General features: G+C 39.4%; 1 long non-coding RNA gene across 2 annotated transcripts; it reads left to right on the forward strand.

Annotated features, from left to right (window-relative positions):
- Positions 1–607: 607 nt before the first annotated feature.
- LOC129769288 (uncharacterized) lies at positions 608–1,684 on the forward strand. 2 transcript variants are annotated; one of them, XR_008741854.1, is made up of 3 exons: positions 608–713; positions 773–1,210; positions 1,267–1,684. It is a non-coding gene; the product is annotated as an uncharacterized LOC129769288 (long non-coding RNA). The 2 variants fall into 2 exon arrangements; XR_008741855.1 differs by having other exon boundaries at positions 773–1,149.
- The last annotated feature ends 15,953 nt before the right edge of the window (positions 1,685–17,637 follow it).

Genomic DNA, 17,637 nt, shown 5'->3' on the forward strand with positions numbered 1-17,637 from the left:
AGTACTCTATGTAAGTGAAAATCACCATTGCCTGCAAGTGGTAAAAAACGTCATAAAAAAATATGTTTTTTTTATAATTTTTATAATTTTATATTATAATGACAAGTTTTTTTGAGAATATCTGAACGTCTATAGAAAATAATTCAAATTAGGGTCATGACAACGTACTTAAAGTAGAAAAAATTATGCCAAGAAAAAAATTTCATACAAATTTTAGCAAATATAAACTGATTCGGGCTGACTAATATGATAGAGAATAGTTTGCCTCATACAAACTAATGCCGTATCCAGATGTCGATACCTCATCGTCGTCATCGTGAATAGGTAACAGCGTTACGGTCGTTGTTAGGTCGATGTTTTTTTCGTCGATTGGATTGTGGGTATACCCACTTGTCATTATAATATAAAATTATCTCAAAACATATTTTTTTATGACGTTTTTTACCACTTGCAGGCAATGGTGATTTTCACTTACATAGAGTACTAATTTGATTAAGTAAAAATCATGTTCATTCATAATTTTCATTTTAAAAGTGTATTCATTCCTTCTGCAAATTCATACTATCATGCCTATTTTCCAATATCGTCAACGCGGATAGTTCGTTAGTCGAAAATACTGAATAATAAAACAAACCAAATGGCATCACTGGTGGTTCTTTTTTCCACTCCGCTAAACTGTCATCTCAAACAAAAACAAATGGATCATACAACTGGTGAGTATGAAATATATTTCGGCTTTTTAATTATTAATTATTTTATCTTGTCTTATCAGCTATGAATACATTCGACTCGTTTGCTTCCATCAATCGGTAAGTGAGAAAGATGATTTCTCCCATCACCACAGTGCGGATTTCCACTTCTATCACAGCAGCCAACAACATCCATTTTCCTGCAGCAGTAACCTCCAACCCCTGTTGGCAACGCCGGGGGACAGCATCAACAGCAGCAGCAGCAGAATTTGACCATGGTATGGTATTGCGAAGAACTTTCCCCATTAGAGGTTCCGTGCTTCGCGCACATTCAAAAATCCTCTTCAGACACGAAAACTCAACGACAAGGAGGTATTTATCAACTTGCTCAGCTGAATTACCACCCCGGAGGAACCCGAATGCACTGATTCCGTAGTATAGTAGAATGAAAATAGGCAAGGTAAGCGAACGTAATCGCATGAAATTTTAATTTTCGCATTTTTATCCGGATCATACAACTGGTGAGTAGGGAATTCATTTCTGCTTTTCACTTACTAATCATTTTATTTTGTTTCAGCTATGAATACATCCGACTCAATCAATCGGCGAGTGAGAAAGATGATTTCCCTCATCACCACATTGCTTATTTCCTCTTCTGTCACACCAGCCAACAGCATCAGCTTTCCCGCAGCAGTATCCTTTAAGTCCAGGGTGCTATTCCGGGGAACAGCATCAACAGCAACAGCAGCAGGACCTGGCCATCGATAGTATTTCGAGCAATTTTCCCCATCGGAGATCCCGTGCTTCACGCACATTGAAGAATCCTCCTCAGCCACATATCTGTGTCATCAAGGGCAAGGAGGTATTCATCAATGTACTCAGTCGGATTTGAATCGTCAATCCAGACAACCCGGATGCACCGATTCCATTATATACCTTATTTTTATTATACATGGTTTTTTATTATTTTTCTTCAATAAAATGATTAAAAACGATCAATGTATTTCCTTTTCATTTTCAATAACAAACCAATACAAACAAGCGGCAAGCAGTGCTGGAAGCAGCGCTGCAAGCAGGTCGACGCCTTGCACATGTTGGCGAAAAAGTGGCGTCAAGTTGTTCGATGAATGCATATGAAAGGTCGATAACTCGATTGCAAGGTGGCAGCATTTGAGGTCGATTGTTGACATTTCATCGACCCGATCTTGGCAGGCAAAACGGAATGTGGGTATTCAGCCGCCGTTACGATGGCTGCGTACTTTATTTTACTATTGTTCATAGACTGACTGTATGACGGTTTGTGATCGACAACTCACAATGATCGTGTTAAATAAGCTGATTCGTGCACGTCAGCACGTGCTGATTCTTGTAGGTATTAAAACGAAATATAGGAGAATGTGATGAACGATTGAGTTTAATTAACTTGGTTTTATGTGCGCGGCAGGCCATACTCCCAAACGTTTGCCTTGGAGATCCTCGAGTTTATAAACATATGACGATGAACCCAATTTAGTCCTGATGCGGCACGGAAGAAATTGACGTCCATACTTGGCGTTATAATGCTGCACAGCGTTCGATGGCTTCATGTTCCGGCGATATACCAGCTTACCTTCCACGAATAGATTCGCATACTGACGATGACGGAGATTATAATTATGTTTGGACGACTGATATGCCTTCTGGAGGTTACGTGAAACCAGTTCATAAATTTTCGGGAACATTAATTTTCGTCGATCTTCAATTTCCTCCGAAGAGATCGATTGCTGGTGACGTGCCAACTTGTGGTCAGTTCCTGCTTCAGCTAACTCGTGACCATGAGTTATAAAAAATGGCGTGAACCCTGTCGACGAATGGACACTCGTATTGAGTATCGTTTCCACTTCGGGTATTCTTGTATCCCAGCAGCGTTGGTCCTCCTTCACGTATGTTCTGATTGCTGCATTGATAGTCCTGTTTACCCTCTCAACGGGGTTCGCCTGTGAATGGTAACGGGAGTTCAGCCAGTGAGTGATACTGAAGCGATCAATGAGTTCCTTGAATTCCTTCGAAAGAAAGCTGCTCCCATTATCTGTGATTATAATTTCAGGGACAGAATTTTTGAGGAACCACTGATCTTTCAGAATCGTACACAATACTGAACTACTGATAGCTTTCACAGGCTGAATCATCACCCATTTCGAGAAGTAATCAGAAACTACCAATAAATGCTGGTTACCCCGTCGACTACGGGGAAGAGGGCCAATAAAATCAGCTGAGATGATTTGCCAGGGTCTATTCGCTAATCTCATACCTCCCATTTCAGGTACTATCGGAACAGAAGCAGCTTTAACTTCTTTACACGTCCCACACTGGCGGACATAATTACGAATATCGACAGTCATCCTTGGCCAATAGAAACGTTGACGAATTCTGGCGAGAGTTTTGTCGTATCCAAGATGGAAGCAAAAATCGTGATGTTCCTCGAGGATTGTCGGAATTTTCTCGACAGGAGGAATCAATTTCCACTCAAAGCGTGAGTCATATGGTATGTCACGAGCGGTAACAAATTTGTACAAATTATTTTCTTCCAACCTAAAATCAACGAATTTGTCTGGATTATCCCTCACCTTATTCACCAGGGAAGTGTACCACGACTGTGTAGGCTCGAATACCGCAGCAATACTTCGTGACAGGGCATCAGGTACGACATTGTCTTTACCTTTGCGATGAATTACAGTCATGTCGTATTGCTGCAAATTTAAGGCCCATCTACTACAGCGTGATCCTACCTTCCATTTGGTGTTTAAGATGTGGGTTAAGGCTGACGAATCCGTGACCAAGGTGAAGTGGTAGCCTTCCACATATCCCCTAAAAGCGTCTATGGCCAGAATTGCTGCCAAAGCTTCCTTCTCGGCAGCATGATAATTTTTCTGAGGGGTTGTAAGTTTGTGCGAGTGATACGCGATAACCCGCTCTACATCCCCTTGTTGCTGAGTAAGAACACCTGCAACTGCAACATCGCTGGCGTCAGTTTGAATTACAAACTCTTGGTCAAAATCAGGACTGCCAAGAATGGGAGCGGAAATAAGAAGCTCCTTTATTTGGCAAAACGCGTTTTCGGCATCTTCATTCCATTTTATTGTTTTCAATTTGGTTTGAAGTAAATCAGTGAGGCTGGCTGTGACCCCACTGAAGTCTGAAATGAATCTCCGATAATAATTTGCCATTCCTAGGAACCTTCTAAGCTTTGTTACGGTATTCGGTCGCTCATACTCGACAATGGGGCGAACCTTGTCAGGATTGGGCCGAAGACCATCTGTGCTAAGAAGATATCCTAGGAAGGGAATTTCAGAGACTCCAAACTGGGACTTTTCCAAGTTAATACTCAGGTTGGCTTTGCTTAAACGACACGCAATCTCAGTGAGAAGCCGTGAGTGATGCTCGAATGTTTCCGTTACCACGACGATATCGTCAAGGTAAACGAAAACATTCGGCTCTAGTTCCCCATGCCCAAGAACGTTGTCCATTAATCTGGCCAAAGTAGCCGGACTGTTCACGAGGCCAAACGGCATACGGGTAAATTGAAATAACCCTTTTCCCTGTACACTGAAGGCTGTGTACTTCCGCGATTCTTTCTCCAGTGGAACTTGGAGGAATGCTTCTGAGAGGTCAATAGTCGAAAGGTACTTCGCTTTTGGAAGTTGACCCAATATTCTTCCCGGATGGGGCAAAGGGTAGGCGTCCCTCACGGTCCTCTCATTGATTTTGCGTGCGTCTAAACAAAGCCTAACTTTATTGGGTTTCACTACCGGTACGCAGTTTAACGACCAATCTGAGCTGCTTCTTTCTAGGATACCGATGTCTAAAAGTCGTTGAAGTTCAATAGCCACTAAACTTTGAATCTTAGGAGACATCGTATACGGGAATTGACGCACAGGTGGTTTATTTTTCCAATCGTCTTGCAGCACAATTTTATGCTGAGCGAGAGACGTCAAGGTCAACTGTCCTTCCTTCGCTGCTAGAAATAACTTTTTCACGTCTTCGATCTCCCTAATTTCTTCACTCGTCAGCACCGATTCCCTACTGGGTGAATGAATAGTAGCAACCACTTCGTTTTCGTTGTTGCTACTGTCCCTTAACATTGTTGGGTGAATCTGGAATTTATTCCAAAAATCCATTCCACAAATACAATTGAGAGACAGATTAGCCACCACAAGAGTAGGAATTATTTTAGTATCGTCGTTGAACAGGAAAGGGAGATAAGCGCGACCAAGAACTTGAAGGAAGTCCCCGCTAGCGGATTGCAGGGCGGATATTTCTACGCGTGAGAGTTTCTTATGACGTAATTTTGAAAATAGATTCTCACTGATGAGTGTGAAATTACTTCCACTGTCTAAGAGAGCCTGAATCGATAAACCTTGAATATTCACTGAAACGTACGGTCGGTTATCGTTGAGAAATGGATAGGAAATTTTATATATTTCAGCGGAATCTGCGTAGTGGTCAGGAGTGACTGTAGAAGAAAATTGGCTTACGCTTCGGGGCTTTGCGAGCGGCGATTTTCGCCCGCCAGTGACCCGTTTTTTAGGCAAAACGGGCAAAAGTTTGTTGGGAAGCCTTTGAGCCCACACTTGAAACAAAATATTCCACGCGGTTGTCTGCACATGACCGAATGGTGTCCATCCCTACCGCAGTTAAAACAAGTATTGAATGGTGGAGGGATATGTCCATTCACCAATTCTTCTAGTGTTAACTGTGGGCGGGGTGCAGAAGGTCCTGCCGTTTGTGAGTCGATGATCGGCTTCGCAGTTTTCTGAACAGGTTGAAGGATAGAGTTGTTTTTGATATTCGAATTTGGATACGGTTTAGGATGAGGAGGTGAATTGAGGGAATGTGGTGCACTGTTCCGATTGCTTCTTCCCTGGCTATATTGCTGATGTTGTGCTAACGCTACCTGTCCGGACGTTTGCTGCTGAGAAAATTTCTTTTTATTTTTCACGTTGGGTCCGCCTTCCACAGCTTGGACCGATTTCTCAGGTCCGAAAACTTTATTGTATGCTGAGAAGTTTAAAGCATCTAACTTCTGACCAGCAGCCACCAGCGTCTCAAGATCGATAATTGGAATAAAGGTCATTTGTCGTTTGTAATCCACTCTCATGTTTTGTTGAAGTATTTGTACTTTCTCATAATCAGGTATTTGTACGCTCATCGTCCGAAACAATTTCTCTATTTCAAAATAGTACTCATGGAAGGACTCGAATTTTTGCTGGCGTCGCTGGTAAATTTTTATTTTAATTAATGCATCCAAATCTGGGTGCATGTAAGTTTTTCGCAACTCAAACACTAAATGTTTGAGTTTCAGTTCGTTCTCTAAATCCATGATTCTGTTTTGTAGAGAATGAATCCAGTCTAGGTCATCCTGACTAAGATACGTTCTTCGAAGCGAACGTGTCTGGGAAGTTTGTTCGTTTTCCTCAACGCTAGCCACATGCGGCAATTGAACGTCAGAGTTCAATTCTAAAATTTCTTCCTCCTCTTGAGGTACAGTTTGTTTTTCGAAATGAGGCTCTAAAATCTCCACAACATCCACCATCAAATTTTGCATATGACTGTATGAATTTGGTGATCCACGAGAACTGGTCACTAACACCCACACTCGCACACCAAGATGTAACAATCGTGAAAAAAATTGATTTTTGTTTTCTTCTTCTGTGCACAGATCGAGGGCCGTTTTTATCTCGACAAACGGAATGTGGGTAGTAGTAGATCTGATTTATTTCGTAACGTTTTTCTCTTCTCTATAGAAGAGAGTTATAGACTGAAATAAATGCAGAGTCGACTACTCTATAGTACCATAACAACCGGCCTCTTTGAACTTTGCTTAAAAGTTGAAAGATGGTTGGTTTGTTAACTAATTGAGGGACGCCTCATATATATAGCAGTAATCATGATTTTTATGGTTGAATTAAAGAATGAATGGAGAAGAATATGTAGAGACGAATGAATGGGTGTGAATGAATGAGTATTGTATGTATGTGACGTGTGAGTGGGATAATTTAATATTCTGGTCCAAATAATCATAAGGACAGTAAATGTAATGGAAGAGATGAAAAATTAGTTCTGATCTCTTTACTGAAGTAGACATCAAAAATTTGTAGTTCGTTTGTCTAAAAAAAAAAACAAAATAAAATACATTATCAAAAACAAAAACATATAAAAAGACTATGTGACGCTCTTTGGTTTGTGATTTCGTTCAACGATGGTGGTTAGTGGCGATCCAATAACACAGCACGGAAAATCTGACGAATGAATAGTCTCGACATATTCACTGTTGAATCCGATTGAAGGGGGATAGATGAACGATGGTAAACCTGACTTTGACAAAAAAAAGAAGTATCTTTTTGACGTAGGACTACGTCTTTCATTTCTATACCGGGGTGTAAAATCAAAGTTTCGAAAACGAAAGCGTTACGCCGGAGACCGAGATTTTGAGCGTTAATAGCTCCTAAACAACTGAACGAAATGGTAAGATAAACACTTCATTCGAAAGATAAAATGTCTACGCGTTATATACTTGTTACTTTTTGATCCAAAAACTTGTTTCAATAGTCGTAAAATTGCTTTCAAAACAGGCTATTGAAATCACCAATCGGTATATAAGCGAGCGACGCTCGGAAATGCACTCAGTTCTAATTGAACAGCGATTGGAGCATGTTGTCGCTGTTGCGGTGAAGCTCTTTATTTATCATGAAAGCGCGGATGAACGGTGTCACCAAGAGCCTGTTTGTGCACCCTAGGCCAGAAGGGAATCTATCAGGAGGAGAGTGATGCCACAAACGGTTCCCTGGGAAGACATCGCTACACACACATACACGCGCGGCTATTAACAGGTGGTTATCGAGTTGGCATTAACCACTGGTGGGCTTCCAGTATCGAGGAAAATGTGGAAATATCTAATCGTTACTGAGAATAATCTGCCAGTTCCTCTGGGAATTTTCAAAATATATTCATGTGAAAGAGTTTAATTGAATGTTTTCTATCCATGTTACACTGTGACCAAATATGTTTCAATCAAGTGCTATTAACAGGTGGTTATCGAGTTGGCATTAACCACTGGTGGGCTTCCAGTATCGAGGAAAATGTGGAAATATCTAATCGTTACTTAAAATAATCTGCCAGTTCCTTTGGGAATTTTCAAAATATATTCATGTGAAAGAGTTTAATTGAATGTTTTCTATCCATGTTACACTGTGACCAAATATGTTTCAACCAAGTGCTATTAACAGGTGGTTATCGAGTTGGCATTAACCACTGGTGGGCTTCCAGTATCGAGGAAAATGTGGAAATATCCAATCGTTACTGAAAATAATCTGCCAGTTCCTCTGGGAATTTTCAAAATATATTCATGTGAAAGAGTTTAATTGAATGTTTTCTATCCATGTAACACTGTGACCAAATATGTTTCAATCAAGTGCTATTAACAGGTGGTTATCGAGTTGGCATTAACCACTGGTGGGCTTCCAGTATCGAGGAAAATGTGGAAATAACTAATCGTTACTGAAAAAAAAACAGGAAGTGGGTTATATCTATGGTATAACCGCAAGGGTGACGTAGGACTATCGTTGATTTAGAGATCATTTGTTTGAAGTTGAATCTGAGAATGAATATTTGGAGAACTTCGAAAACGAGAGCGTTACGTTGGAGGCACAAGGTTTTATGCATCCAATATTGGATACGGAAATATCCTACTGATGGGGAAGAATAATCTTCTGAAGCTATCCTGTTAATTGCGATTGATTGAAAAACCACAAAACCAAATGTATTTGGTCACAGTGTTACATGGATAGAAAACATTCAATTAAACTCTTTCACATGAATATATTTTGAAAATTCCCAAAGGAACTGGCAGATTATTTTCAGTAACGATTAGATATTTCCACATTTTCCTCGATACTGGAAGCCCACCAGTGGTTAATTCCAACTCGATAACCACCTGTTAATAGCACTTGATTGAAACATATTTGGTCACAGTGTTACATGGATAGAAAACATTCAATTAAACTCTTTCACATGAATATATTTTGAAAATTTCCAAAGGAACTGGCAGATTATTTTCAGTAACGATTAGATATTTCCACATTTTCCTCGATACTGGAAGCCCACCAGTGGTTAATGCCAACTCGATAACCACCTGTTAATAGCACTTGGTTGAAACATATTTGGTCACAGTGTAACCTGGATAGAAAACATTCAATTAAACTCTTTCACATGAATATATTTTGAAAATTCCCAAAGGAACTGGCAGATTATTTTCCAGCAATGATTAGATCTTTCCGGAACTTTCTCGATGCTGAATGGCATCCTAACGGAAAGAGTTCTGCGCGTGTATGTGTCGATCCTTCGCCGTCCACCTCCTCCAGCACGTTAGGCAACGATGTTGTCTTGTCGATGTCCTCACGAAAAATGAATGTGTCTCACCACCAGAATATCGCTTAAGTATGCTTTTTGTGTGTGATTGAATCGAGAGAAGGTGTGGTTTACGATGGCAATTTGGAAGGCAAACTAGAGGGGAATGAACTCTCTGAGATCGGAATTTTCGGCGACTGAGCAATAATCGATTGCGGGCGCATACAATATTGGATACGGAAATATCCTACTGATTGGGAAGAATAATCTTCTGAAGCTATCCTGTTAATTGCGATTGATTGAAAAACCACAAAACCAAATGTATTTGGTCACAGTGTTACATGGATAGAAAACATTCAATTAAACTCTTTCACATGAATATATTTTGAAAATTTCCAAAGGAACTGGCAGATTATTTTCAGTAACGATTAGATATTTCCACATTTTCCTCGATACTGGAAGCCCACCAATGGTTAATGCCAACTCGATAACCACCTGTTAATAGCACTTGATTGAAATATATTTGGTCACAGTGTAACATGGATAGAAAACTTCAATTAAACTCTTTCACATGAATATATTTTGAAAATTCCCAAAGGAACTGCCAGATTATTTTCCAGCAATGATTAGATCTTTCCGGAACTTTCTCGATGCTGAATGGCATCCTAACGGAAAGAGTTCTGCGCGTGTATGTGTCGATCCTTCGCCGTCCACCTCCTCCAGCACGTTAGGCAACGATGTTGTCTTGTCGATGTCCTCACGAAAAATGAATGTGTCTCACCACCAGAATATCGCTTAAGTATGCTTTTTGTGTGTGATTGAATCGAGAGAAGGTGTGGTTTACGATGGCAATTTGGAAGGCAAACTAGAGGGGAATGAACTCTCTGACTTCGGAACTTTCGGCGACTGAGCAATAATCGATTGCGGGCGCATACAATATTGGATACGGAAATATCCTACTGATGGGGAAGAATAATCTTCTGAAGCTATCCTGTTAATTGCGATTGATTGAAAAACCACAAAACCAAATGTATTTGGTCACAGTGTTACATGGATAGAAAACATTCAATTAAACTCTTTCACATGAATATATTTTGAAAATTCCCAGAGGAACTGGCAGATTATTTTCAGTAACGATTAGATATTTCCACATTTTCCTCGATACTGGAAGCCCACCAGTGGTTAATGCCAACTCGATAACCACCTGTTAATAGCACTTGATTGAAACATATTTGGTCACAGTGTTACATGGATAGAAAACATTCAATTAAACTCTTTCACATGAATATATTTTGAAAATTCCCAGAGGAACTGGCAGATTATTTTCAGTAACGATTAGATATTTCCACATTTTCCTCGATACTGGAAGCCCACCAATGGTTAATGCCAACTCGATAACCACCTGTTAATAGCACTTGATTGAAATATATTTGGTCACAGTGTAACATGGATAGAAAACTTCAATTAAACTCTTTCACATGAATATATTTTGAAAATTCCCAAAGGAACTGCCAGATTATTTTCCAGCAATGATTAGATCTTTCCGGAACTTTCTCGATGCTGAATGGCATCCTAACGGAAAGAGTTCTGCGCGTGTATGTGTCGATCCTTCGCCGTCCACCTCCTCCAGCACGTTAGGCAACGATGTTGTCTTGTCGATGTCCTCACGAAAAATGAATGTGTCTCACCACCAGAATATCGCTTAAGTATGCTTTTTGTGTGTGATTGAATCGAGAGAAGGTGTGGTTTACGATGGCAATTTGGAAGGCAAACTAGAGGGGAATGAACTCTCTGACTTCGGAACTTTCGGCGACTGAGCAATAATCGATTGCGGGCGCATACAATATTGGATACGGAAATATCCTACTGATGGGGAAGAATAATCTTCTGAAGCTATCCTGTTAATTGCGATTGATTGAAAAACCACAAAACCAAATGTATTTGGTCACAGTGTTACATGGATAGAAAACATTCAATTAAACTCTTTCACATGAATATATTTTGAAAATTCCCAGAGGAACTGGCAGATTATTTTCAGTAACGATTAGATATTTCCACATTTTCCTCGATACTGGAAGCCCACCAGTGGTTAATGCCAACTCGATAACCACCTGTTAATAGCACTTGATTGAAACATATTTGGTCACAGTGTTACATGGATAGAAAACATTCAATTAAACTCTTTCACATGAATATATTTTGAAAATTCCCAGAGGAACTGGCAGATTATTTTCAGTAACGATTAGATATTTCCACATTTTCCTCGATACTGGAAGCCCACCAGTGGTTAATGCCAACTCGATAACCACCTGTTAATAGCACTTGATTGAAACATATTTGGTCACAGTGTAACATGGATAGAAAACATTCAATTAAACTCTTTCACATGAATATATTTTGAAAATTCCCAGAGGAACTGGCAGATTATTTTCAGTAACGATTAGTTATTTCCACATTTTCCTCGATACTGGAAGCCCACCAGTGGTTAATGCCAACTCGATAACCACCTGTTAATAGCACTTGATTGAAACATATTTGGTCACAGTGTTACATGGATAGAAAACATTCAATTAAACTCTTTCACATGAATATATTTTGAAAATTCCCAAAGGAACTGGCAGATTATTTTCCAGCAATGATTAGATCTTTCCGGAACTTTCTCGATGCTGAATGGCATCCTAACGGAAAGAGTTCTGCGCGTGTATGTGTCGATCCTTCGCCGTCCACCTCCTCCAGCACGTTAGGCAACGATGTTGTATTGTCGATGTCCTCACGAAAAATGAATGTGTCTCACCACCAGAATATCGCTTAAGTATGCTTTTTGTGTGTGATTGAATCGAGAGAAGGTGTGGTTTACGATGGCAATTTGGAAGGCAAACTAGAGGGGAATGAACTCTCTGACTTCGGAACTTTCGGCGACTGAGCAATAATCGATTGCGGGCGCATACAATATTGGATACGGAAATATCCTACTGATGGGGAAGAATAATCTTCTGAAGCTATCCTGTTAATTGCGATTGATTGAAAAACCACAAAACCAAATGTATTTGGTCACAGTGTTACATGGATAGAAAACATTCAATTAAACTCTGTCACATGAATATATTTTGAAAATTCCTAGAGGAACTAGCAGATTATTTTCAGTAACGATTAGATATTTCCACATTTTCCTCGATACTGGAAGCCCACCATTGGTTAATGCCAACTCGATAACCACCTGTTAATAACACTTGATTGAAACATATTTGGTCACAGTGTAACATGGATAGAAAACATTCAATTAAACTCTTTCACATGAATATATTTTGAAAATTCCCAGAGGAACTGGCAGATTATTTTCAGTAACGATTAGATATTTCCACATTTTTCTCGATACTGGAAGCCCACCAGTGGTTAATGCCAACTCGATAACCACCTGTTAATAGCCGCGCGTGTATGTGTGTGTAGCGATGTCTTCCCAGGGAACCGTTTGTGGCATCACTCTCCTCCTGATAGATTCCCTTCTGGCCTAGGGTGCACAAACAGGCTCTTGGTGACACCTTTCATCCGCGCTTTCATGATAAATAAAGAGCTTCACCGCAACAGCGACAACATGCTCCAATCGCTGTTCAATTAGAACTGAGTGGATTTCCGAGCGCCGCTCGCTTATATACCGATTGGTGATTTCAATAGCCTGTTTTGAAAGCAATTTTAAGACTATTGAAACAAGTTTTTGGATTAAAAAGTAACAAGTATATAACGCGTAGACATTTTATCTTTCGAATGAAATGTTTATCATACCATTTCGTTCAGTTGTTTAGGAGCTATTAACGCTCAAAATCTCGGTCTCCGGCGTAACGCTTTCGTTTTCGAAACTTTGATTTTACACTCCGGTATAGAAATGAAAGACGTAGTCCTACGTCAATAATCTGCCAGTTCCTCTGGGAATTTTCAAAATATATTCATGTGAAAGAGTTTAATTGAATGTTTTCTATCCATGTTACACTGTGACCAAATATGTTTCAATCAAGTGCTATTAACAGGTGGTTATCGAGTTGGCATTAACCACTGGTGGGCTTCCAGTATCGAGGAAAATGTGGAAATATCTAATCGTTACTGAAAATAATCTGCCAGTTCCTCTGGGAATTTTCAAAATATATTCATGTGAAAGAGTTTAATTGAATGTTTTCTATCCATGTAACACTGTGACCAAATATGTTTCAATCAAGTGCTATTAACAGGTGGTTATCGAGTTGGCATTAACCACTGGTGGGCTTCCAGTATCGAGGAAAATGTGGAAATATCTAATCGTTACTGAAAATAATCTGCCAGTTCCTCTGGGAATTTTCAAAATATATTCATGTGAAAGAGTTTAATTGAATGTTTTCTATCCATGTAACACTGTGACCAAATACATTTGGTTTTGTGGTTTTTCAATCAATCGCAATTAACAGGATAGCTTCAGAAGATTATTCTTCCCCATCAGTAGGATATTTCCGTATCCAATATTGTATGCGCCCGCAATCGATTATTGCTCAGTCGCCGAAAGTTCCGAAGTCAGAGAGTTCATTCCCCTCTAGTTTGCCTTCCAAATTGCCATCGTAAACCACACCTTCTCTCGATTCAATCACACACAAAAAGCATACTTAAGCGATATTCTGGTGGTGAGACACATTCATTTTTCGTGAGGACATCGACAAGACAACATCGTTGCCTAACGTGCTGGAGGAGGTGGACGGCGAAGGATCGACACATACACGCGCAGAACTCTTTCCGTTAGGATGCCATTCAGCATCGAGAAAGTTCCGGAAAGATCTAATCATTGCTGGAAAATAATCTGCCAGTTCCTTTGGGAATTTTCAAAATATATTCATGTGAAAGAGTTTAATTGAATGTTTTCTATCCATGTAACACTGTGACCAAATATGTTTCAATCAAGTGCTATTAACAGGTGGTTATCGAGTTGGTATTAACCACTGGTGGGCTTCCAGTATCGAGGAAAATGTGGAAATAACTAATCGTTACTGAAAATAATCTGCCAGTTCCTCTGGGAATTTTCAAAATATATTCATGTGAAAGAGTTTAATTGAATGTTTTCTATCCAGGTTACACTGTGACCAAATATGTTTCAACCAAGTGCTATTAACAGGTGGTTATCGAGTTGGCATTAACCACTGGTGGGCTTCCAGTATCGAGGAAAATGTGGAAATATCTAATCGTTACTGAAATTAATCTGCCAGTTCCTCTAGGAATTTTCAAAATATATTCATGTGACAGAGTTTAATTGAATGTTTTCTATCCATGTAACACTGTGACCAAATACATTTGGTTTTGTGGTTTTTCAATCAATCGCAATTAACAGGATAGCTTCAGAAGATTATTCTTCCCCATCAGTAGGATATTTCCGTATCCAATATTGTATGCGCCCGCAATCGATTATTGCTCAGTCGCCGAAAGTTCCGAAGTCAGAGAGTTCATTCCCCTCTAGTTTGCCTTCCAAATTGCCATCGTAAACCACACCTTCTCTCGATTCAATCACACACAAAAAGCATACTTAAGCGATATTCTGGTGGTGAGACACATTCATTTTTCGTGAGGACATCGACAAGACAACATCGTTGCCTAACGTGCTGGAGGAGGTGGACGGCGAAGGATCGACACATACACGCGCAGAACTCTTTCCGTTAGGATGCCATTCAGCATCGAGAAAGTTCCGGAAAGATCTAATCATTGCTGGAAAATAATCTGGCAGTTCCTTTGGGAATTTTCAAAATATATTCATGTGAAAGAGTTTAATTGAAGTTTTCTATCCATGTTACACTGTGACCAAATATATTTCAATCAAGTGCTATTAACAGGTGGTTATCGAGTTGGCATTAACCACTGGTGGGCTTCCAGTATCGAGGAAAATGTGGAAATATCTAATCGTTACTGAAAATAATCTGCCAGTTCCTTTGGAAATTTTCAAAATATATTCATGTGAAAGAGTTTAATTGAATGTTTTCTATCCATGTAACACTGTGACCAAATACATTTGGTTTTGTGGTTTTTCAATCAATCGCAATTAACAGGATAGCTTCAGAAGATTATTCTTCCCAATCAGTAGGATATTTCCGTATCCAATATTGTATGCGCCCGCAATCGATTATTGCTCAGTCGCCGAAAATTCCGATCTCAGAGAGTTCATTCCCCTCTAGTTTGCCTTCCAAATTGCCATCGTAAACCACACCTTCTCTCGATTCAATCACACACAAAAAGCATACTTAAGCGATATTCTGGTGGTGAGACACATTCATTTTTCGTGAGGACATCGACAAGACAACATCGTTGCCTAACGTGCTGGAGGAGGTGGACGGCGAAGGATCGACACATACACGCGCAGAACTCTTTCCGTTAGGATGCCATTCAGCATCGAGAAAGTTCCGGAAAGATCTAATCATTGCTGGAAAATAATCTGCCAGTTCCTTTGGGAATTTTCAAAATATATTCATGTGAAAGAGTTTAATTGAATGTTTTCTATCCAGGTTACACTGTGACCAAATATGTTTCAACCAAGTGCTATTAACAGGTGGTTATCGAGTTGGCATTAACCACTGGTGGGCTTCCAGTATCGAGGAAAATGTGGAAATATCTAATCGTTACTGAAAATAATCTGCCAGTTCCTTTGGAAATTTTCAAAATATATTCATGTGAAAGAGTTTAATTGAATGTTTTCTATCCATGTAACACTGTGACCAAATATGTTTCAATCAAGTGCTATTAACAGGTGGTGATCGAGTTGGAATTAACCACTGGTGGGCTTCCAGTATCGAGGAAAATGTGGAAATATCTAATCGTTACTGAAAATAATCTGCCAGTTCCTTTGGGAATTTTCAAAATATATTCATGTGAAAGAGTTTAATTGAATGTTTTCTATCCATGTAACACTGTGACCAAATACATTTGGTTTTGTGGTTTTTCAATCAATCGCAATTAACAGGATAGCTTCAGAAGATTATTCTTCCCCATCAGTAGGATATTTCCGTATCCAATATTGGATGCATAAAACCTTGTGCCTCCAACGTAACGCTCTCGTTTTCGAAGTTCTCCAAATATTCATTCTCAGATTCAACTTCAAACAAATGATCTCTAAATCAACGATAGTCCTACGTCACCCTTGCGGTTATACCATAGATATAACCCACTTCCTGTTTTTTTTTCAGTAACGATTAGTTATTTCCACATTTTCCTCGATACTGGAAGCCCACCAGTGGTTAATGCCAACTCGATAACCACCTGTTAATAGCACTTGGTTGAAACATATTTGGTCACAGTGTAACCTGGATAGAAAACATTCAATTAAACTCTTTCACATGAATATATTTTGAAAATTCCCAGAGGAACTGGCAGATTATTTTCAGTAACGATTGGATATTTCCACATTTTCCTCGATACTGGAAGCCCACCAGTGGTTAATGCCAACTCGATAACCACCTGTTAATAGCACTTGGTTGAAACATATTTGGTCACAGTGTAACATGGATAGAAAACATTCAATTAAACTCTTTCACATGAATATATTTTGAAAATTCCCAAAGGAACTGGCAGATTATTTTAAGTAACGATTAGATATTTCCACATTTTCCTCGATACTGGAAGCCCACCAGTGGTTAATGCCAACTCGATAACCACCTGTTAATAGCACTTGATTGAAACATATTTGGTCACAGTGTAACATGGATAGAAAACATTCAATTAAACTCTTTCACATGAATATATTTTGAAAATTCCCAGAGGAACTGGCAGATTATTCTCAGTAACGATTAGATATTTCCACATTTTCCTCGATACTGGAAGCCCACCAGTGGTTAATGCCAACTCGATAACCACCTGTTAATAGCCGCGCGTGTATGTGTGTGTAGCGATGTCTTCCCAGGGAACCGTTTGTGGCATCACTCTCCTCCTGATAGATTCCCTTCTGGCCTAGGGTGCACAAACAGGCTCTTGGTGACACCGTTCATCCGCGCTTTCATGATAAATAAAGAGCTTCACCGCAACAGCGACAACATGCTCCAATCGCTGTTCAATTAGAACTGAGTGGATTTCCGAGCGTCGCTCGCTTATATACCGATTGGTGATTTCAATAGCCTGTTTTGAAAGCAATTTTACGACTATTGAAACAAGTTTTTGGATCAAAAAGTAACAAGTATATAACGCGTAGACATTTTATCTTTCGAATGAAGTGTTTATCATACCATTTCGTACAGTTGTTTAGGAGCTATTAACGCTCAAAATCTCGGTCTCCGGCGTAACGCTTTCGTTTTCGAAACTTTGATTTTACACCCCGGTATAGAAATGAAAGACGTAGTCCTACGTCAAAAAAAATTTTTACTTCACTTGTGCTTTGACTCTTTTAACTGTTTTAATGAATTCGCCTTACACCTTTGTTTTTCTCGATTACTCCTCCTTGATTGTCTTTACGCTTTATATATAAATCATATTTTTCATTCGTTTCATACATTTATCCTTTCTCCATTTAATTTTTTTTTTCATTGAATTTTCTCTGTAATTTTTTCTTCTTTAAAAAAAACCCTTCTTCTTCCTA

Source organism: Toxorhynchites rutilus, chromosome 2, assembly GCF_029784135.1.
Source record: "Toxorhynchites rutilus septentrionalis strain SRP chromosome 2, ASM2978413v1, whole genome shotgun sequence".
Taxonomy (NCBI): Eukaryota; Metazoa; Arthropoda; class Insecta; order Diptera; family Culicidae; genus Toxorhynchites; species Toxorhynchites rutilus.